We start from the raw sequence: 23,033 nt of genomic DNA, 5'->3' as shown, positions 1-23,033 counted from the left end.
CTCCGCTACCGCTCTCCCTTTTACCGACTTGCGCGTTACATACTTCAAATCAAATTCGGAGAGCAACAGCAGCCAACGAGCCAGCCTACCCGTAAGTGCTGGTTTCTCGAAAAGATATTTGATGGGATCCAAACGCGAAACCAACATTACAGAGTGGGCTAACAGGTAGTGCCGCAGCTTCCTGGTTGCCCATACCAAGGCCAAACACGCCTTCTCCAGCGGTGTATAGCGGGTCTCGTAATCCAGCATCTTTTTGCTCAGATAGTATATGGCCCTTTCCACTTTGTCTTCTGACTCCTGCGCGAGCATGCAGCCCATGGTAGTCTCAGTTACTGAAAGGTACAGTATCAACGGTCTCCCCGGCTCTGGTGGTGACAACACGGGTGGGTTCTGTAGATATTCTTTGATCTGCTCAAAAGCTGCTTGACATCGGCCGTCCCACTGGAATTTCTTTCCTTTCTTCAGGAGACCAAAAAATGGTTCACAAGTCAAGGTTAATTTAGAAATAAACCGTCTTATGAATTGCACTTTACCCAGAAAGCCTCGCACCTTCTTTTCAGTCCTTGGTGGTGGCATTTCTAAGATGGCCTTGATTTTGGAAGGGTCGACCTCGATGCCCCTTTGTGTGATCAAAAACCCTAGCATCTTCCCTGCTGTAACACCAAACGTGCATTTCTGGGGATTCAGTCGCAGTCGAAACTCTTTGATCCTCTGAAAGAATTTTTGTAAGGCGGTGTAGTGGCCCTCTCTATCTTTGGACTTGACAATCATATCGTCCACATACACCTCGACCTCCTTATGGATCATATCATGCAATATTGTAGTTGCTGCCCGTTGATACGTAGCTCCAGCATTTTTCAACCCGAATGGCATCACTCTATAACAATATGTACCCCACGGGGTGGTGAACGCAGTCTTCTCCCGGTCTTCGGGTGCCATTACTATCTGGTTATAGCCTGAGAAACCATCCATAAACGAAAGCAAGGCGTGTCCTGCCGTGAAATCCACCAATTCATCGATGTGCGGCAAGGGGAAGTCGTCCTTCGGACTGGCCCTGTTCAAATCTCTGAAGTCTACACAGACCCGCATTCTGCCGTCCTTCTTTGGCACCGGAACAATGTTGGCCAACCAAGTTGGATATTCAGATACCAGCAGGAACCCTGCGTCAATTTGCTTGGTGACCTCTTCCTTAATTTTGAGGGCCTAGTCCGGGCGAATCCTTCTGAGTTTCTGTTTGACAGGGCGGGCCTCGGGATCAAGAGGGATCCGGTGCTGTACAATCTCAGGATCGATTCCAGGCATGTCTTCGTAGGACCACGCGAAAACATCTTTGAAATTTTTTAATAAAGCGACTAAGCGCTCACGCTCCTCTGAAGACAACGTGGACCCGATCTGGACCAGCCGCGGGTCCTTCTCAGTACCAACATTCACAGTAGCGATTTCATCCATTAAAGGTTTAACAAATCTTTCCTGCTCTTGATCAATTAATCGTTGCAAAACTGGGGGAATTTCTCCCTCGTTGTTTTCATCAAAATTTTGAAAATCCTGATTTAAGCAATAAATCAAAGGCACAGAAAAATACTCAGAAACCACATCCACATCATTCTCACTAAATATTTCCAAGCCGTCAGATTCCTCTGTTACAACAGACTCAAAAGAAAATGAGAATGACGACCTAGACAGGACTGTGGCATCCGGGTTATCACCCCCAGGAATACCGGACTCAGACTCAGTCGAGCTGGAATCTGATTCCGACGCACAAGATTCGGTGGAATTAGATTCCGGCTCACTACCTGACCCGGAACTGCTAGATAAAAAGCCTTCTTCATATTGCCAGATGAGAGAAGGTGCGATAGATGCATCCAAGATCGGCGCTGGAAAGCCCGCAGCTATTTCATCTCCAATCACAGAAATCGAAGAGTTATCCCCCAAGCACTCTTGGCCGATCAGAGGATCTGATAGTAGACTCGCCAGTGCTACCCCCATTTCAAGCTCTGTGCCCTCAGGATCCACTGGTTCACATTGCTCAACCTCAGTTGGTGGGTCTGTCTGCGCTTCGGCAACGTCATCCCCAGATAATTGTATGTCGAAGAAGATTTCAAAACTAGGCACGCGCGTCCCCTCCGCGTTTAGCCATGGCTCCGGGAAGCCGCAGAATGGAAAATCTTCCCCCTCCCGAACGAAGCGTCCGTTTAGGGTACCCCAGATGGGCCTATGCATTAACTCAAATGGCTTCCCGGCCTTCTTTGCTCTGGCCCTTCCGGCCATTTCTTTTCCCTTCCTCACCCAATCCTCCTTGGTGGGCAGATAACCCAGTCCAAAGGCGTGAGGGTTGTGTGGCACTTCGGCCAATACTGAGACGCCCTTCCGGCCGCTTCTCCCTAATCCCATCCCGGGGGTATGTTTTAGCTTGTTCATGAGGTAGATAGATTGTGCACTAACATACATGCCCTCATTCACAGCCATGACATTCTGCACCACTTGAGCCTCGGCCAAAGTGAACCCCGACAAAAACACATCCTCCGTGCCGTGCTCGATCTCCAAGACGGGTGTGGACACTTCCGGCGGCGGATGGATTGATGAATTCCCAAAAACGATCGCTACCCCTTTCCCATGGGGGTACTTTAGCATTTGATGTAGAGTGGAAGAGACTGCTTTGACCTGTTGCAACCACGGTCGCCCCAAAAGTAGGTTAAAGGTTGCGGGAACGTCCAAGATATGAAATTCGACACTGTGTTGTCCTGGACCAACCTTGGTTTGAATTTTAACAGTCCCCATTACTTCTCTGCTGGTATTGTCGTATGCTCTGATCACTTGGGTGGTTGGGACGAAGTCCGCGGGTTTTAACCCGATCGCATATGCCGTTCTGGTTGGGCAGACATTAATTGCAGACCCGGTATCAACAAGTACCACCGGTATCCACTTATCTCTACATTCCACAGAAATATAGAGAGGTTTGTTATGACTTGTGCCCCCTCAGGCGGTAGCTCCTTGTCCGAAAAGGTTAATGCCGGGGAACCTCCTCCCGGAAAAACCAGCCCAACCAGCTGTTCAGGCGTGGTGTCTATGGAGAGTTTGGACTTGTCCATAGCAGATAGGACAGCTTCTCTGTGTACTCGTGATGCCATTAGCAGTCCCCAGATGGAGATGTCCGCTTGTATTTTCTTTAACTGTTTCAGCACAGCCTCATCTTCAATCTGCTTCTCCTTCCGTTTCTCCGCTTCTCTATCCTTCCCGGATGCCTTGGGTTGGTCCAGGTGTGGGGGCTTGAAGTACCGCCCACTTCTTGTCATGTGATCCACTTCATCAAGATACCAAGTATCATCCGGCTGGTTATTCCCCCAGTCTTCATCTGTGTGGGCAAGACATAAGTCATCGTCTTCCCACCACATTCCATCGGCAGCCAACAGACACCTGTCTGGCTCCGGTTTAGTTGTACTCGCAGTATTCTCTGTCCCAATGCTCGCAGCATTCTCTATCTTTGTGCACACAACACTTTCAGTCCTCTCAGGGCCTTTAGCTTTCCTAATTCTCTCAGCCTCCTCGAACTTTTCTTGTTCCACCTGCGTCAGTACAGCTGTTTGTTCAACAGTTCCCGTATCGATAATACCCATGTCTCGAGCGGAATTCTTAGCACCGGCGCTCTCCGGCGATACAACTTGACTTTCGGCCATTCCGGCCACAATTGATATTTCTGCCCCTGCCGGGCTCTGTTCTGATTGGGCTTCCCCCACTGCATCTGGTTGATCCTCGAGCCATCCAGTGGCCTCCGCTGATCCCTCATAATCGTACCAATTGATTGACGCCTCCCCCAGTTCCTGGTCATCAAGAAATTGCAGGTTGGCAAAGTCTTCCTCTCCGGCTGTCAAATCATCTGCCCATAGCCCAGATCCATCTCCCCGGATCATGCATAGCTCTCCTGTCTCTGGCAATTCTACACTTAGCCCAATTCGGCTCGTTGATAGGATGTACTTGCTTGGATCATAGGCTCCCCCAGCAAAATTCTGCCCAGTCCCAGATTCAACAATCTCATTCTCTCCCAAAATCTGCCCTGCCCCGTCTTCGACGGTCACCACCATCGGTTCTGGTTGGGTTTTGGAGATGTCCACCATGCACAAGAAATCAGTGCAATCGGGGAGGAGCACCTCTGGCTTGGGTAGGTGGGTGGGCGTAATATAGATGCTAGGATCGTAAGATACGACCCCAGTCTGGATAAAATTAATTCTTTTGGGAGGAGGAGCTTGGTTATGTGGTGGGAGAGGGTTGGTTGTGACATTGGGTTTATCAGGAGGCGCGATCACCTGTTTGTCAATAAGATCCTGGATCTCATGACGCAATCTGTAACAACGGTCGGTGTCATGACCGTGTTGTTGGTGATATGCGCAGTACTTTGACGGGTCGTAAGAGGGGGGGAGAGGATTTGGTAATGGCTTTGGCTCCAGGGGTTTTAAATGATTTTTTCTGATCAATATTCCCAGAACCTTGGTCAGAGGCATATATAGTGGGGTAAAGGTTCTTTGGCCTCGCGGTTGGAATCGATTGTTTTGTGTGTTGCTTCCGGACGCGCCGGAGAATGGTGTGGCAGTCATGGGCCTTGGAAGGGGAGGGGGAGTGGTGGTGACCATACTAACTTCCGAGGCTCTCGTATTTGCAGCGCCACTCGGGCCTGCATTGTTGTTGCGGTTGAAGGTCCTCCTCGGTTGTTCTCTGTCGTGGTCAAACAGACCTTGTTTCATTGCATCTTCGATTTGCACCCCCATATCATGTAAATCTGCGAAAGTAGGGAAGGGGACTACAATCATTCTCTGCATCAACTTCGGGTGGAGATTGCGCACAATCATCCGGATTTGATCTTTGTCAGTGGGCCTTAGGGTCATTGTTGACGCCTTTGCCCTCCATCGAATCACAAAGTCCGAGAAAGATTCCTTGGGCTCTTGCCTTGTCGTTTCAAGGTCACGGGTTGTGATCTCGATCTGAGTGTTGTACGAATATTGCGTGACAAAGGCCTCAGCCATTTCATCCCAATTCTTTTTCACTTCATCTTGTAATCTTGCGTACCAATGGGAGGCCACACCCGACAGGGTTCGGCCGAATAGTGAGAGCTTCTGTGGTCGTGTTAGGCCCATTGGCCGCAAGACATCTGCAAACAGTCGGATATGGACCATGGGGTCGCCGGTCCCGTCAAAGCGGTCGATTTGTGGCATTTTGAACCTATCGGGGAGTGTTACGGCCTCCTCGGTATATCCATCTTCGATATCCGGCATAGCCTTGACCCCTTGGGATTTCTTGAAGAGCTTCTCCAATTTGCTCAATTTCAGAGCTGTATGATCAACCTCGACCTCGAATGGAGAGTCCGGGTGATTGGGTGTATGGACCTTGGACAGTTGTGGTGGAAGCGGGGGCGGAGCTGGCCCCGTTAGAAGATTTGTGTCTTCTTGCAGATTTTGGATAGTCGGCACAGTATTCTGGGTGTTTGGAGGAGCGTTCTGAACAGCAGGTGCCTGCTCAGGTAATGGGGCTCCTGCCGGAGGAGGAATTTGGTGTGAAGCAGATGCTGTACTCTGTTGTTGCAGTCTGGTAATCAGCTCAGCTTGCTGGGTCATAATCTCAGCTTGTTGCTTAGCGAGTTCATCCCGGCGAACGGCATCCTGTTGCATGGCCCGCATGGTTTCCTGCATTTGGCGCATCATTTCCTCAACTCCTGTTGGTGCCGTCATACTGTTTTGATTTGTCTGAACTACTGGCAGATCTGTCTCAATGGGGATCTCAATCCAACTGTCCACTGATGGGGGATACCACTGTTCTGGTGCTCTTTGTTCAGATACACTGCGCTTTTTCTGCTTCCTTCTTGTAACAGGGGGTAGAGAATGGAACACTGGCTGTCCGTCGATTAGATCCTCAGATCGATGGAGTCGACGACCTCGTATCCAAAGTGCTTGGGGAATGCCTGCTGGGTTGGAAGCAATCGTGCTAAAACTGACCTAGCAAAAGATAAATAAAGCGAAAAGGAAATAAATAAACAGATAAACGGACAGCATAACAGCTGAAAATAAAATGCATGACACATAGCCGGGCACAATCAACACACAGTCAATAAGCTGAATACACACTGTCCTCAAACACTGATTATTATTCCTGTATCACTGTCCCCTAAAACAGAATCTGATACCCGCAGATAGCTGATTCTCAAATACTGGCTGATGCCCGCAGGCCTGATACCCATAATACTGAACTGATGCCCGCAGGCCTGATACTGACAATACTGAACTGATGCCCGCAGGCTTGATGCCCAAACTCATATACTGATATTGATGCCCGCAGGCCTAATACTGATAATACTGAACTAATGCCCGCAGGCTTGATGCCCAAACTCATATACTGATACATGCATTCCTGTAGAGACGCACTCTAAAGCACATAACAGATAAGTGAGAGCCAAAACACCCCTATGTTGGGGTAGGGTTTCCCTGTCCTATTGTGTCAGGAGCTAGGGTTTCATTACGCACGCAGCGGTTTCAAACAACCTATAAACGGGTAAGCAACCTGTCCTAATTTGGAATGGTCACTATGGATCCGAATATGCACTAGGTCGAATGGTCAAAGAGGGTGCCCCGGTAAAACCGGGGTTTGTGTTCCCATACTGGCAGAGCCCACAACCGGTCAGCCTTATGGTCATGCCTTGACAAGACAAGCCTCCGGCAAACCGTTCAGGAATAGCAGATGGCAAACACGGTGTCCTAGGCGCACCAATGCAAATGCAATGCAAAGAAACACACAAGTGTAGTCAAAAACAGATATCATGAGTTCGAGTCAAGTTCTCTAAATCCCCAGCGGAGTCGCCAGAAACTGTAACAAGCCCGCGGGGGACCTCGCTACAGCTCGGACTCGATTTGTAGTCACGGTTCTAAGTCTGAACCAAAGAGTCCAAATCCGGCAAATCATTTTGAGAAAAACAGATTTTTTGAAAGAAGTGCCAAACATGGACTGCTTTGCCAGATACAGAGTCGCCACCTAAATGTTTTTTAATGGGAAATTTAGGAAACCCTGACTCGGTGCCAAAGGCCACGTGTCCGTCATCACCAAAGTTGCCTCGGCTCGGGAACTTGGGTACGATTGGGGAAGGTCACTTCGTGAGCACCCCCGCTCGCCCGATCAAAGATCGGCCTCTACTAACCATGATATCTATTTTTGAAAACATTGTGTGTTCTTATTCCGGTTATTAGCCTAGGTTACTACGTGATGCGCACAGCATACAAGCATAGACTGGGTCGCCTGAATTGGAACAAAACATTTCATGTTTGTTTTTTTGAAAGGTGGTTTGCTACTCGCAAGTAGGCTTAAAATGCAGATTTTGCCACCCTCGGGTGGGCTTAGAAAAGATGGTTTTGCCACTATCTAGTGGGCTTAAAACAAATAGTTGATGATTTATTCCAATTCAAGTAACCCAACCTTCACCCACAGGCATTCAGGCAGTTATATCATATAAGCACATAGCCTCATGGTAAGCATGCTATTCATGGCAGTCATTCACACGCATGCCAGGATGTTAAAGCATAAAGCTTACCGAGTACTCCAAGCCAAAACAGAAACTCATTAGAAATCATGCTTGAATCCTAAGTATACAGAAATGCCTAATGCAACACATGCAAAATGCAACTATAACAGGCTCGGCTATTCTAAACATGGCATATGAACTGCTACAACTATCATGTATTCAATTTTAGAATTGAAAATACAATGCAGTTAGTATGATGCGCCGAGCCCGGTGCATGCAAAACAGATGAATGAATGCAAGCATGCTATCATACTGTATGCTAATTGAAATATGCCCTAATCTAACCATCATAAGCGGATAAATAAAAGGGAGAAAGACGTGGGGTTGGAAGACATACAACACACACACGCACACTTATTACAGTTTTGCCCTCGCTCGGAGGGTCCGAATAAATAATACAGTCCAAATATTACAGTCCCGAATAAAAGAATATTACAGTCCGAATAATATACAGAAAATCCTAATTAATTAATGAATTAACTAAGAAAGCAAATAAAACTGGCGTGCAAGCCAGGGACTGCCTTGCTTCTGATGGATGATGCATGTCCGGGTTGTCTTGCGCGGAAATCCACCGGAATGCCCCAATTAGCCTCTGTTTACACCTGTTCTTGAAATGCGTGCCAAGCCCCAAAAAGTTACTGATTCTTCGTTTTGCTGCAACAGAGAGCAGGAAAGGGGCATAGCAATGTATTTGCACAGATATATGCATGTCTCGATCCTCGTGCCACCAATCACGCATACCGAGGCATGATGGCCGAGGAGTCGAAATGCACAACTCAATATAGAATGAATGCACATGAAACTACGGCTAAAACCTAACTCCATCATGGATAATCTGGAGTGTCGGTGACTGGGGAATTGAGACACATTCCATCACTCGGAGTACGAAATGTACCTCGTTTCCCGTGCCTGGGCTAACTCTTATTCCGGACATGACGCAATATGCATGATATGCATGAAATGCAACTAAGATACAGCCTAGCATGCACAATGCTATGAAAATGAGATGCCTCGAAGTGCGTGCACACGGGCACGCAAACTGAGAAAATGACAGAATGCAATCTAAGATAAAACCTAGTATGCACAATGCTATGAAAATGAGATGCCTCGAAGTGCGCGCACACGGGCACGCAAACCGAGAAAATGACAAAATGCAATGAAAATGAGATGCCTTGAAATGCGTGCACACGGGCACGCAAACCGAGGCGATAGCGGAATGCAATGAGACGCCTTGAGATGCGTGCACACGGGCACGCAAACCGAGAAAATGCAAGAATGTAATGAAAATGAGATGCCTCGAAATGCGTGCACACGGGCACGCAAACCGAGGCAATGGCGAAATGCAATGAGAATGAGATGCCTCGAAATGCGTGCACACGGGCACGCAAACTGAGAAAATACAAGAATGCAATGAAAATGAAATGCCTCGAAATGCGTGCACACGGGCACGCCAACCGAGGCAATGGCAAAATGCGATGAAATGACATGAAAACATGATATGGGCTTATACCAACATGAGTGAGCTTCAGCCACACTCACATAGGATGTCGGCGGATAAAAATGGGGTGCCTCGAAATGCGTTCACACGGGCACGCAAACCGAGGCAATGACGGAATGCGATGTAATGACATGAAAACATGATGTGGGCTTATACCAACATGAGTGAGCCTCAGCCACACTCACATAGGATGTCGGCGGATAAAAATGGGGTGCCTCGAAATGCGTGCACACTGGCACGCAAACCGAGGCAATGGCAAAATGCGATGTAATGTCATGAAAACATGATATGGGCTTATACCAACATGAGTGAGCCTCAGCCACACTCACATAGGATGCCGGCGGATAAAAATGGGGTGCCTCGAAATGCGTGCACACGGGCACGCATACCGAGGCAATGGCAAAATGCGATGTAATGACATGAAAACATGATATGGGCTTATACCAACATGAGTGAGCCTCAGCCACACTCACATAGGATGCCGGCGGATAAAAATGGGGTGCCTCGAAATGCGTGCACACGGGCACGCAAACCGAGGCAATGGCAAAATGCGATGTAATGTCATGAAAACATGATATGGGCTTATACCAACATGAGTGAGCCTCAGCCACACGCATCTAGGATGCCGGCGGATAAAAATGGGGTGCCTCGAAATGCGTGCACACGGGCACGCAAACCGAGGCAATGGAAAAATGCGATGAAATGACATGAAAACATGATATGGGCTTATACCAACATGAGTGAGCCTCAGCCACACTCACATAGGATGCCGGCGGATAAAAATGGGGTGCCTCGAAATGCGTGCACACGGGCACGCAAACCGAGGCAATGGCAAAATGCGATGAAATGACATGAAAACATGATATGGGCTTATACCAACATGAGTGAGCCTCAGCCACACTCACATAGGATGCCGGCGGATAAAAATTGGGTGCCTCGATATGCGTGCACACGGGCACGCAAACCGAGGCAATAACGGAATGCGATGTAATGACATGGAAATGATAGCAATCATTCTAATGGAATTTCAGCAGTAAAATATGGGGGAAAACAGTCCCGAAATGTGGCGAAATGACATGAAATGCATGGAATTGTCCCGAAATGCGAATTTAGGCACCCGAATTGACCTATAGCTATGCCAAACATGCACAATATGGACATGCAATGCAAAGACAGAAGCTAGGCAGTCCCAAAAAAGGCACTTTCACGGTTATAAACATGGCCAAACAGCAAGCATAGGTATGGCAAAAATGGCATGCAAGAATAGGGGCCAAAAGAGGGGTAATGAAGTAAGTGATATAAGAAAAACCCAAACTGAAAATTTTCCTTCTACAACACTGAAGAGGGACCAAAAATATGAATATTTACAGTATATGGCAGCCTCAAAATCAGTATACAAACATGCTAAAAAATGAGCACAAGATTGGGGCTCAAAAGGTGCTATAACATGAAGTATACAAAATAATCACCAAACAGCCAAAGACCCTTAATAAAACATGTATAATGGACCAAAATAAGAACTTTTTCAGAACTGTAAAATGGCCAAAAACAAAAGCATGGTAGGCTAACTAAACATGCAAGAATGGGGAAGAAAAGAGAAGTATAACATGAAGTGACCTATGGAGGCCCCAAACCATGAAAGGACCTAAATGAAACATGAAGAATGGACCAAAATAAGCACTTTTTTAGAACTGTAAAATGGCCAAAAACAAAAGTATGATAGGCTGCCATTGCATGCAAGAATGGGGAAGAAAAGAGGAGTATAATGGTAGGTATAACATGGAAGTCCCAAATGGTGTTGAGCCCTTCTTCAATGTTGAAGAGGGGCTCAAAATAAGCCTAATATCAGTTTACAACATGCTCGAAAACAAATTGCTCATGGGCCAAAAATAGCATGCAAAATTATGACATATAAGAGGATCAATGAAGCAAGTGTATCATGGAAGGCTCAAACAGGGTTGAGCCCTTAATGAAAAGTGAAAATGAGCTCAAAAGAGGGCCCTTTTCAGTTAGGGCCGGAGCTTGAAACAAAAAGCAAGTGGGGCTTACAAATAGATCAAGAAAAAGGGTCAAAAGAGGAGAAGTATCACTTACCTTTGAAGACTCAAACTTTTGTTGCTTCTTGGACCAATTTGCAGCTTCTTTGGCCTTTGAGAAACCTTCCTTGTTGCTGGAAATGAGGTGGTGGTGGTAGAGCTTGGTGGTGTAGAAGAAATGGTGGTTAGGGACTTAGAGATTTTTAAAGAAATGAGAGGTATGGAGATGGAGTTGTGTATGGAGGCTTGAAGGTGAAGTTTTCTAACCCCAACAAAGGATATATCTTGCTTGCTATATAGGCCAAAAGGGGGGTGTAAAGGTGGGGGAAAAGGAGAGTAACTTTCCCCCAAGAAATATCCCCCGGATAAAGATCTTTTCTGGGGGATAAAGCCTCACAGCTGTAAAGGGAACAGTGCAAGGAGTACGGCCGGCCTGGTACTTTTGTTGCAGGTGGCCGGCCGGCCACACCCCCTAGCCGGCCGGCTAGGGGTCAAAAAGGTCAATCAGATTTTCTGGCCGGCCACCAACTAGTGGGGTCCTCCTATCTGTGTACAACACAACCCTGTGGTTAAAAGTCCAAGAAAGTGGGTCCAAGGGGTTCAACATTAGCTCGGAAAGAGGGGTTCAAAAGGGTCAGGTGGAATTACTGGCCGGCCATGAACTTTTAGGGTCCTCTCATGTGTGTACATCACAAATATGTGGTTCAAAGTTCAAGAAAAAGGGTTCAAGGGGTTCAACATTAGCCCGGAAGGAGGGGGTCAAAAGGGTCAAGTTGAATTAATGGCCGGCCATGAACTTTTAGGGTCCTCTCATGTGTGTACATCACAAATATGTGGTTCAAAGTTCGAGAAAATGGGCCCAAGGTGTTCAACATTAGCCCGGAAGTGTGAAAAACGGGCGCCGGAGGGTGTCGGAGGATGTATAGCTTGGGAGGCTAGAGGCGAGCAGATTGTTGTGGTTTTAGTTCCTTTTTGATGTATTACATGTATATTCAAGCTGAGGGCTTAATGTGTAGATGAGTTAGCACTCTTTTGTTGTAACCAAGTGTTAACTTGGAAAGCTGTAAGCCCGTAGGGCATTTTTGCTTTTGTTGTTAACATGTAATACTTTTGTAATGAAACTCTGATGAATAGAAGAATGTGATTATTTCATTTGTCAATGAATATCTTATTTGATGGGTTTAATGTTATTATTTTGAGTTACAACTTGGTATCAGAGCGTACCGGGTTCGAATACTTTGGGTACGTGGGAAGTGATTAGTATCACAATGGGTTTGTCTCGCTTGATAGAGACTTAGATGTAGTATCATATGCTATGTGCTTAATTGATAACATGCTTATGTGACTATGTGGGTATGGGATTTAATTTCTAGGATGTTGATTGAATCCTTGGGTTTCTGGGAGTCTTGTTGGAAAAGCACTTGATCAATGTTGTTTCTAACCGGAACTCTAGTAATGCCTCGGGACTATCATTATCCGGAGATGAAGTTCGTAAGTGCTTATGTGTTTATGTGCTTATGTGGAGTGAATTACAGTTGTCCATGCATTAGGACGTGAGTGTTTAGTTTCGGCACATTTGTGAATATGCTAACGTTCTGTATCACCTTTATTAGGATGTCAGGACGAGGAAGAGGTGCTAGGCGTGGTAGACCTGCGAGGCAGGAAGTACCGTTACCGGGTGAGATTCCGACAGTGCAGGAGGGAGTTGGCCAGGCCAATGTGGCCGAGCCAGCGGGTCAGCAGGCCATGGGTGCCTTGGCCAGAGAGATAGCAGGAGCTTTGGGTATTCTTAGAGCTGGGAATCAGGCAGCTGAGGCAGGGCCTTCTTTCTTGAAGAGGGAGTTTTTTCGGTCTAATCCGGATGAATTTATCGGGGATCCGAAGGAGCCACTGAAGGCTGATGAGTGGCTAGAGCAAATGAGTAAGACGTTCGAGATGCTTGGCATCGAGGACGGAGCACTGAAAGTGACCTTGGCATCCTTCCAACTGAAGGGAGATGCGGGTCAATGGTGGAAGTACGAGAAGGCTCGTGTTGGTGGTACATGAGAGGCGTTTGTGAATGCTTTTCAGGAGAGGTTTTTGTCTGCAGCAGCTAGGGAGAAGCTGAGGGATCAGTTTAGCCGGCTTAAATAGCAGGGCTTGTCAGTGGCCGAGTTTGAGGCTACTTTTACCAGTCTTTCCAGGTTTGCACCTGAACTGGTGGTGTCTGAGGAACGCCGTTGCTATGAGTTTGAGCGGAAGTTGAGGCGGGGCCTCAAGTTGAGAGTTGGTGGGTCTTACATCCGAGAGTATAGACACCTGGTAGATGCTGCTGCTCATATGGAAATTATGATGCAGGAAGAGGAGGAAGAGCAGAGGGGCTCCAAGAGGGGCCAAGATGGTCAGGGTGATGGCAGGAGGCAGAGGGGTTATAACCCTCAGCAGCCTCAGGGTGCAGTTTCTAGATCGACCTTTCCAGTCCCAAGTGCAGGCTCGGGGAGAGGCAATCAGGGGGAGTTTGCTTGTTACAAGTGTGGCCAGTTGGGTCACAAGGTTTCGGTTTGCCCGCAGAAGGGTGGGGGTCAGAGAGCTGCTTCTTCTTCAGCTAGACCGCAGAGTCAGAGTTTGGGCAGGGGGCAGCCCTTGTTTTGTTATCAGTGTGGACAGCCTGGGCACCTGAAGAGGTTTTGCCCGCAGTTGAGTGCCACTTCGGGAGCGTCGGGTTCTAGACAGACGCAGGGATTTCAGCCAGCTCAGTCTGTGCAGGCCTCGAGGGCCAATCCGGGGGCTTCATCGTCCCAGTCTGTGCAGCAGTCTTTTGCTCCTAGAGGTGAGCAGGTAGACCAGGGGCCTACGGGGTGCGTGTATGCTGTTACCGCGCAGGATTTAGTACCGGCTCCATCGGTAGTGAGAGGTACTTTTCTGTTTTGCAACTCGGTTGCTAGTGTGTTGATTGACACGGGTGCATCTCATTCTTTTGTATCTGCTGCATTTGCATCTATTTTAGAATTGGAGTTGGCACAGTTAGCATCTCCTATTTGTGTGGTATCGCCTTTGGGTGGTGAGTTGATCCTGAAACAGGGTGTTAGAGGTTGTGATATAGAGGTCGCCGACTATAGGCTTCCTTTTCCGTTTGTTGTCATGCCCATGAAGGGTTTTGATGTTATTTTGGGTATGGACTGGCTATCGTCATACCGGGCTGTTATCGATTGCTACCGCCAGAGGGTCACGTTATGTACCTTGAGCGGGGAGTGGTTCCATTTCTTGGGAGACCGGGTTGGTTGTGTTTTACCACCGGGGTATGATTCGCGAGGGCGAAGTGAGCTTAGTGGTCTACTCGCTAGCTTTGAGAGTGGTGAGTGTGGTGAGACCCAGATTGTATTGCCGAGGGTGGTTTGTGAGTATTCGGATGTCTTTCCCGAAGATCTTGTTAGTTTGCCACCTCACCGAGAGATAGAGTTCTCTATTGATCTAGTGCCCGGCACGGCGTCGATTTCTATGGCACCTTACCGTTTTGCTCCAGCAGAGTTGGTTGAGTTGAAAGTTTAGCTCCAGGAATTGCTAGATAAGGGTTTTGTTCGCCCTAGTGTTTCACCGTGGGGAGCACCGGCCCTCTTTGCTAAAAAGAAAGATGGTGCCTTGAGATTGTGTATTGACTACCGGAAGTTGAATCGGGCTACGGTTAAGAATAAGTACCCTATGCCCCGTATAGATGATTTTTTTGACCAGTTGAAGGGTTCCCGTTGTTTCTCTAAGATAGACTTGAGATCGGGTTACCATAAGTTGAGGGTCAGGGAGGAGGATATTCCTAAGACGGCATTCCGTACGCGGTATGGCCATTATGAGTTTCTGGTGATGCCATTCGGGCTTACCAATGCACCGGCAGTCTTTATGGACTTGATGAACCGGATCTTCCGGGAATTCTTGGATCGATTTGTAGTTGTTTTCGTGGACGACATTCTTATCTATTCGCCTTCTGAGGAGGAGCACGAGAAACACTTGAGAGTGGTGCTTGAGTTGCTTAGAGCCCATAGGCTGTATGCCAAGTTTGGGAAGTGTGAGTTCTGGCTAGGGGAGGTGAAATTCTCAGGCCATGTGGTATCCAGGGAAGGGGTGTCTGTTGATGCATCCAAGGTAGAGGCAGTGCAAGATTGGGCACAACCTAAGAGTGTGTTTGAAATCCGCAGTTTTCTGGGATTGGCTGGGTATTACCGTCGGTTTGTGAAAGATTTCTCCAAGTTAGCGTCACCGTTGACTAGACAGACTCGGAAGGGAGTCAAGTTTATGTGGAGTGAGACTTGTGAAAAGTCGTTCCTAGAGTTGAAAGTTAGATTGACCACCGCTCTGGTGTTGATTATTCCGAAGAGAGGGTTGGGTTATGCGATTTATTGTGATGCCTCACGAGAGGGTTTGGGTTGTGTGTTGATGCAAGAGGGGAAAGTGGTAGCTTATGGCTCACGACAGTTGAAAATACACGAGAAGAATTACCCTACACACGACCTAGAGTTAGCGGCTGTGATCTTTGCCTTGAAAATCTGGAGGCACTACCTTTATGGTGAGAAGTTCGAGGTGTTCTCGGACCACAAGAGTTTGAAGTATCTATTTACACAGAGAGACTAGAATTTAAGGCAGAGAAGGTGGATGGAGTTCATTGAGGATTATGATTTTGAGTTGCATTATCATCTGGGAAAGGCCAATGTTGTGGCCGATGCCCTTAGTAGGAAATCCATTAGTGATGTAGCTAGTATAGCCATCCGAGAATGGGAGATGTTGGGAGCACTTGGCGAGTTTGATTTGCTACTGGGCGAATCCGTTGAGGCTGCGGCCTTGTTTTCTGTTGTTGCGCAGCCTACACTTGTGACACGAGTGTTAGAGGCACAGAGAGGTGACCTTGAGGTAGAGTCCCTCCGAGAGAGGATCTCCAGTGGGAAGGTTGAGAAGGGTTTGACGGTGTATCCCGACCAGAGTGTGAGATACCGAGATCGTTTGTTTGTGCCGGAGTCTTGCCGAGAGGAAGTACTCTAAGAGTTTCACCATTCGCGCCTTGCAGTGCATCCTTGAGGTACTAAGATGTATCAGGATTTGGGTCACCAGTTTTGGTGGCAGGGTATGAAGAGAGATGTGGCTGTTTTCGCATCGAAGTGCCTTACTTGCCAGCAAGTGAAGGCCGAGCATCAGAGGCCAGCGGGTTTGTTGCAACCCTTGCCTATTGCCGAGTGGAAGTGGGAGCATGTCACTATGGACTTCGTTGTAGGTCTTCCGAGGACTCAGCGGGGTAGTGGTGCTATTTGGGTGGTTGTAGACCGGTTGACTAAGTCGGCGCACTTCATTCCTATGCGCGTAAGAGATTCGGTAGATCATCTTGCCGACTTGTATATTCGGGACATAGTGAGGTTGCACGGGGTCCCAGTGACGATCGTCTCAGATAGAGATCCTCGTTTTACTGCTAGGTTGTGACAGAGTTTGCAGAGTGCCTTGGGCACTAAGTTGACCTTTAGTACGGCCTATCATCCTCAGACTGACGGGCAGTCCGAGCGTACTATTCAGATCCTCGAGGATATGCTTCGGGGTTGTGTCCTGGACTTCAGTGGGACGTGGGAGAGGCATTTACCCTTGGTAGAGTTTGCCTACAACAACAGTTTTCAGTCTAGCATCGGTATGGCACCGTTTGAGGCCTTGTATGGCCGACCGTGTAGGTCTCCAGTGTGTTGGGCCGAGGTGGGTGATGCACCTTTGTTGGGTCCGGAGTTGGTTAGGGAGACGACGGAGAAAGTTGAGCTTATCCGTAGGAGGCTTGTTACAGCCCAGAGTCGTCAGAAATCGTATGCTGACCGTAGGAGGAGGCCTTTGGCGTTTGAGGTAGGTGATCATGTCTTTCTGAAGATATCACCTAGGCGAGGCTTGATGAGGTTTGGGAAGAGTGGGAAGTTATCCCCTCGGTTTATTGGTCCTTTTGAGATCCTTGAGAGGATTGGCGCGGTCGCTTATCGGTTAGCCTTACCGCCGCAGTTGTCCGGAGTGCATGACGTGTTTCATGTGAGTATGCTTCGGAAGTATGAGCCAGATCCATCACATGTGTTGGATTGGACCGATTTAGAGGTAGATGAGGATGCCTCGTATGAGGAGAGACCGGTTCGGGTCTTGGATAGGCGGAATCAGGTCCTGCGTGGCAAGACCATTCCTTTGGTGAAAGTCTTGTGGAAACATCACGGAGTGGAGGAAGCCACTTGGGAACGTGAGTTGGAAGTCCGCGAAAAATATCCGGACTTGTTTGTTGATATGCAATCTTGTATTTAAATTTTGAACTATTGTTGAACTTAAGAGCTTTTATATATGTCTTAAGTTGTAAAACATTGAAAATGTTTGGTTTATCGGAAGTATGTTTTGGAACTTGCCTCATATGGAAGTTGAATGTAACATTATATATGTTGAATATATTGTTGAAATTGGAAAGGAAATGCGTAATGTTAATGCATGTTGAAAGTGCATATGTTGTTTACATATTGTGAAATGCCTCTTGTTAAAGGGAGGGGGTGACCGGTAATGGGTCGAATTGTTGAATGTTAAAATGTAACATTGTTTAAAATGGAGGAAAACTTGTTTTTGAAAACTTGTGCTTAATTTCGGGGACGAAATTCTTTAAGGGGGGGAGGTTATAGCGATCCCGGGTTTACCCTTGTTGAACAGTGATCTGGACATGTGTCCGTGGATGTTGGTAGTTGATTGTTATCTTGTTTACATCCTTTTTACTTTGTATTTGAGTTATAGGATGTGTTGGGCAAGTTTGTTACAGGTTGGTTGAGTTTAGAAACCAAAACTAGTTGCCCAGATTTTGACCTGTCCGCTCGAGCGGGGGTTTGGGCGCTCGAGCGGGAATTGCACCCATCCAGTATTTCCTGTGCAGTGTTGGACGCTCGAGCGTGGAGTTGGTCGCTCGAGCGGGGTTATGTGAGTGCCGCTCGAGCAGGGAGTTGGAAGCTCGAGCGAAGACCTGGTTCTGTAAAAGTTCTGGGAGTGTGTATCCGCCGCTCGAGCGGGATTGTTGGCGCTCGAGCGGGAGTCTGTGAGTGACGCTCGAGCGGGGTGTTTGACGCTCGAGCGTGGTGACTGGGTTTAAGTTCTGTGTTTTGACTTTTCAAATCACTTTTTTCACTCTCTCTTCTCTCTCCTACTTTTCCAAAAACACCATTGTTGAGCCTCTCACTCTAGAACTCTACCTTCTCTCTAGGTTTTGATCTAGTAGGAGTGATTTGCTCATCTTTGGCCTTTACAAAAAAGTTGTTGATCGTCGAGGGCTACATTTTAATCTGAAAATTTCGGGTTTTAGAGCACGTTGGGTTTTGTCATCATCTCCCTTGGAGCTCCGGATTTGAGGTAGGGATATCCTACTCCTCTCTATGGATTTTGTCTTTAAATTTTGGTATTTTGAGATGTTGGGGTTGGTTTGGTAATTTTGTGAAAGTTTGGGGCTTTTGTGTTATTTTACAAAAGTTGGGGTTTTATTTATAATAAACCTAGATGCACGTTTGGTGTAGAGGAATGAAATAAATGCTGAATCATTGATGAAAATGGGACATAAGGGTTGTAATGGTAATTATGGAAAATGACCTAATTACATTGGTTGATTAATTGGGATAATTAATTGTGAGAAATGAGGAAATGAAATGGAATTGTTGAGATTGGGAGTGCATGGGGTTAAAGGGTGTAGTTGAATTGTTTATCACACACCGAATTGAAATGTTGATTGAATATCCATTTGTGCATTTATTTTCTGTTTAGAATAACTGCTTTGGGCTATCGGTGGAGGATAGTCGTGATTGTTGTAGACAATGCATGGTGATTAGGCAAACGGAAACTAATCAATGGAATGTGTCATGGAATTTGACGGTTGATTGAATACATTAACTGTATGTATTGAGTGATTGTATATAGAACCAATGTGTTTGTATACGTTATGTGTAGAGGAGGAGATGGGGGATGTACTCCGCGGTTTAGGGGAAGATGGGGGATGTACCTCTAAACCGGACAGTATTGGGAGAAGATAGGGGATGAACTCCGTAGATACAGCTCATATGCTTGTCTAGAGAAGTGAAGATAGAGCTAATATGCTTATCTTTGTGAAGTGTGGATACAGCTAATACGCATATCTGTAAATGCGGGATATTGTTGTTATACATATCTGTTGTGAATATGGATATAGCTTATATGCTTATCTGGGAATGTAGGATATAGTTTTTATACATATCTGTTGAGATGATGATAGAGCTAATATGCTTATCTGTTGAAAAATGGAAAATGAAAAGTAACTTGGACTCATAAGTCGGATGACATAAAAATGTGATTTATGTGGATGTATCAGTGTTGGCCATCAATCAATTGCTAATCTTTTAGTCATTATTCATGGTTGGTTTAGTGTATGGCTGTGGCTCACCCTATATGGGAATATCATTTTCAGGTACAGGTAGCATGCCACCTCCAAGGTCATAGCTTGGGAGGCTAGAGGCGAGCAGATTGTTGTGGTTTTAGTTCCTTTTTGATGTATTACATGTATATTCAAGCCGAGGGCTTAATGTGTAGATGAGTTAGCACTCTTTTGTTGTAACCAAGTGTTAACTTGGAAAGCTGTAAGCCCGTAGGGCATTTTTGCTTTTGTTGTTAACATGTAATACTTTTGTAATGAAACTCTGATGAATAGAAGAATGTGGTTATTTCATTTGTCAATGAATGTCTTATTTGATGGGTTTAATGTTATTATTTTGAGGGCGTTACAAAGTAACATTGGGGGTATGACGGAGACACAAGAAATGATTGATTTTGCAGGAAAACACAACATAACTGCGGACATTGAGGTCATCCCAACGGACTATATGAACACTGCTATGGAGCGTCTTGCCAAAGCTGATGTTAAGTACCCTCATGCTTTCTGAATTTAGTTTGTTGTGGTGACATGGTCACCGATATGGGAGACTATTAAGTTGTCTACTGTCTTTATTTTTTTTTGTAATGTCAGGCTTTTTGTTACCAATGTTGGAACATCTTTTCTACCGGTTACATCCTGTGTCTCCCAGCCCAGGTTAATTTTTAAGTGCACTTTTGAAGATCTCAAATGCATTGCTACAAAATAGTTGACTTCACTGCTTGACATTATATAAAGAGTGCGTGCGAAGCATTACCCAAAGGGGTTTGTAGAGGGGTTTGTAGAGGTTGGCATTGGTATAATAAGGGGTTTGTAGAGGTTGGCATTGGTATCTACAAAGGTATTCACAGAATGGAGGTCTTATATCATAAGATTCTGTCAACATTTTAAATGTTGATTTCACAGAATGGAGGTCTTATATACTGTTAGAAAAAATAAGAAAAATTAGTGTAATTTTTAAATTACAAGTCCCTGCAATTATGCAAAACCTCAAGGGAGGTAGATATAATAATTTTATTTAAGTTAGTTGTACCCAAAAGTATCCATCACCCTCACTATCCAATTAAAAATCATTTTTAACATAATCTTTATTAACTTCCTCAAATATAAGAGTTGAATAAGGAAAAAAAAAGTCATTTGGGAAGAAAGTTTTTGGCTAAAGATAAAAGCTTATTTTGACAACTAGAAAAAAAAAAAAGAAGAAAAAGTTGGCTTATTGATTTATTTGGATCAGATCACTTTTTTATTTTTACATATTTTTTCAAAAAAAAAAATCTAAAAAATTGACTTTTTTCTTACTTCTCAAAATAGGCCAAAATAGTTTAAAATAGTTAATAGAACAAAATATCACATTTAAATTATAATCATTTTATTTTCTCACAATTATTAAATCAATTACAAAAAAAATTAATTATCTTCCCAAACACAATTTTTTTAACCAGACTCAAATAGTCAATTAAGTTGCCATTTGGCAACAATTTTTTTGCCTAAAAAAACAAAATAGACTAGTGACAATTGATCTATCTATTATTTACAACAATTTCATTGACTTTCAAAATATTTTGCAAATATTCGAAGCCATTGCCAGAGTGGCTGCATTTGTAGTTGAGACCTGAGATGCAACACCAATTTGATAAAATCTTTATTTTATCTATCTATCTGCACAAATTGTTTAAGAAGGCTCCCAATTCTCTTCAAATGTAACTAAATTGAATTTTTTTTTGTTAAAATCACTATTGTTCTAACTAGTTCATTGGAGAGAGTTAAATAGAATGATACTAATTATAATAGCCAGCAAGCGTATGTCAAATAGCCTCTTGGGATGCTCTAAGTGGGGATCAGCCAAAGACATTAAAATCTGAAAAGAATGTATGAACCAACAGAAAATCCACTTTAAACTCGTATCAAGCACATAATGTAAAAAATGTTATATTGCTCATCCCAATTCACAACTAGAATTTCCTCAAAAAATAAATAAATAAAACCAACTAAAGTTTACCAAGGTTTTTTCATAATTTTAGAACTGTATTGCAGTTGTAGTGACACATAATATGCAAATACTGAAGGAACCAAGACTTTGAATATCCTATTTGATCAGCTGGCTTCTTCATAGCTTTCGTTCAGTCCCAGCACATGGGATGGGATGAGATGGGATGGGAAAGAAAAGAATCCAATCAATGTTATAGATCCTCATTTTTCCTGCACGACTGAACTTGTTTCACCAACTTCACATGACCATATGGTAAAAGCTGGCGCAAGGTCAAAAGAATTCAATCAAATATAGAAATATAAAATCAACCTTGTTACATGCATATTTAGGGAGGTTCCTGCATTTTGATTTTGACCACATTTACATAATAGCCATGTGACAAAGCAGTTAAAAATCAAGTCTCCTTGTCTTAGACGACCCAGAACAGCTACCAGACGTGCCATAAGAACTCCCACTTATCTATGGGGGCTTGATTTAGACATTCTAAAACCAATGGCCTCCGCTTTTTCAGCTTCATTGAGATTGTTGTTGCCTCCAGAATAACTGGAACCTGTGGATAAGTTTGAATCAACCAACTGCAATTGAAGTAGATAATTTCCCAACAGATTAAATTAATTATTCTGCAGATCCAAGATTTTGTGGGTAAAAAATTGTATTATTTTGCGCTCGTACAGTTGTCAATGAGTAAAATGAGATAATAGAAAATAACATATGAAGTAGAAGACAGCACTAGTGCAAAACACACTCATCTCCTACCTGGGTGTTAAGACGGGCCACTTTGTGCACATTGAGAAGGCCAACCATGTCCTGATAACCAGTGAGAAGGTTTGCGAACTCCTTGTCCTCATCTGATACAAACCCCGGTTTAAGGATTAACATTCAGATAGTAAACTTAACAATGCTACTAAGCCAATGGCATACCTGGAATTGCTCTGACGGATAGTAAGGTGTCAGCCAAATGCTGCCATCTCTTTGCAATGGATGGTGAAACAAGGGATGGTGGAAAGGTTATAACAGCAACTGCATTTGAAGACCGAACCATGCTTTTCAAAGATCTGATAAAGGAAAGCATTTCCCATTCCTACAATGCTTATGTGCGAAAAAAGACATTGATAATGCTTATTGCGATAGCAGCAGCAGCCGCTAGAACAAGTGGTAGAAGCCAATCACTAGGATTTCGATTAGCAAAGCATAACGAAGCAGGTTTAAGCCTATTTAAGTAAAAGAAGACATTTTAGAAAGAGAAAAGGGTATAAGAGACTATTAACAATGCCACCAGAATCTCTTCAGGGTCATTCTGTTTCCCCACACCATTTCTGTTTCCACACTACAAAGGACATTAGTACACACCGCATTTCTTTTCATTCAGTAGTTCATAACCAGACCATTTTCTGTCACTAGTTCATATCTGAACCATGGGTTTTCATTCAGTACTAAGTTTCTAAATCTAAGGGTGTGAAAATTTTTAAGTGTGTGAACTAATAAAATGTGTGAATTGAGAAAAATTGGCACATGGAAATAGAATCTCCCATCTCTTTGCCACTAACCATATTGGAATA

The 23,033-nt window shown here is 45.1% G+C and overlaps 2 pseudogenes across 1 annotated transcript; one reads left to right on the top strand and one right to left on the bottom strand.

Moving 5' to 3' along the window:
* LOC114281686 (putative mannitol dehydrogenase) overlaps window positions 1-19,995 on the top strand; it is an 85,732-nt pseudogene extending 65,737 nt beyond the window's left edge.
* Window positions 19,996-21,901: 1,906 nt separating this feature from the next.
* On the bottom strand, window positions 21,902-22,567 carry LOC114302954 (elongator complex protein 4 pseudogene; annotated as a pseudogene). Its single transcript, XR_014365937.1, has 3 exons — window positions 22,396-22,567; window positions 22,231-22,322; window positions 21,902-22,024 (listed from the first exon to the last, which is right to left on the bottom strand). The product of XR_014365937.1 is annotated as an elongator complex protein 4 pseudogene (transcript).
* Window positions 22,568-23,033: the final 466 nt, after the last annotated feature.

The sequence above is a fragment of the Camellia sinensis genome, chromosome 4 (assembly GCF_055761805.1).
Source record: "Camellia sinensis isolate YWXY chromosome 4, ASM5576180v1, whole genome shotgun sequence".
In the NCBI taxonomy this organism is placed as follows: domain Eukaryota; kingdom Viridiplantae; phylum Streptophyta; class Magnoliopsida; order Ericales; family Theaceae; genus Camellia; species Camellia sinensis.
Note: the sequence above shows the minus strand (reverse complement) of the source record. Positions and strands in the feature narration are given on the sequence as shown.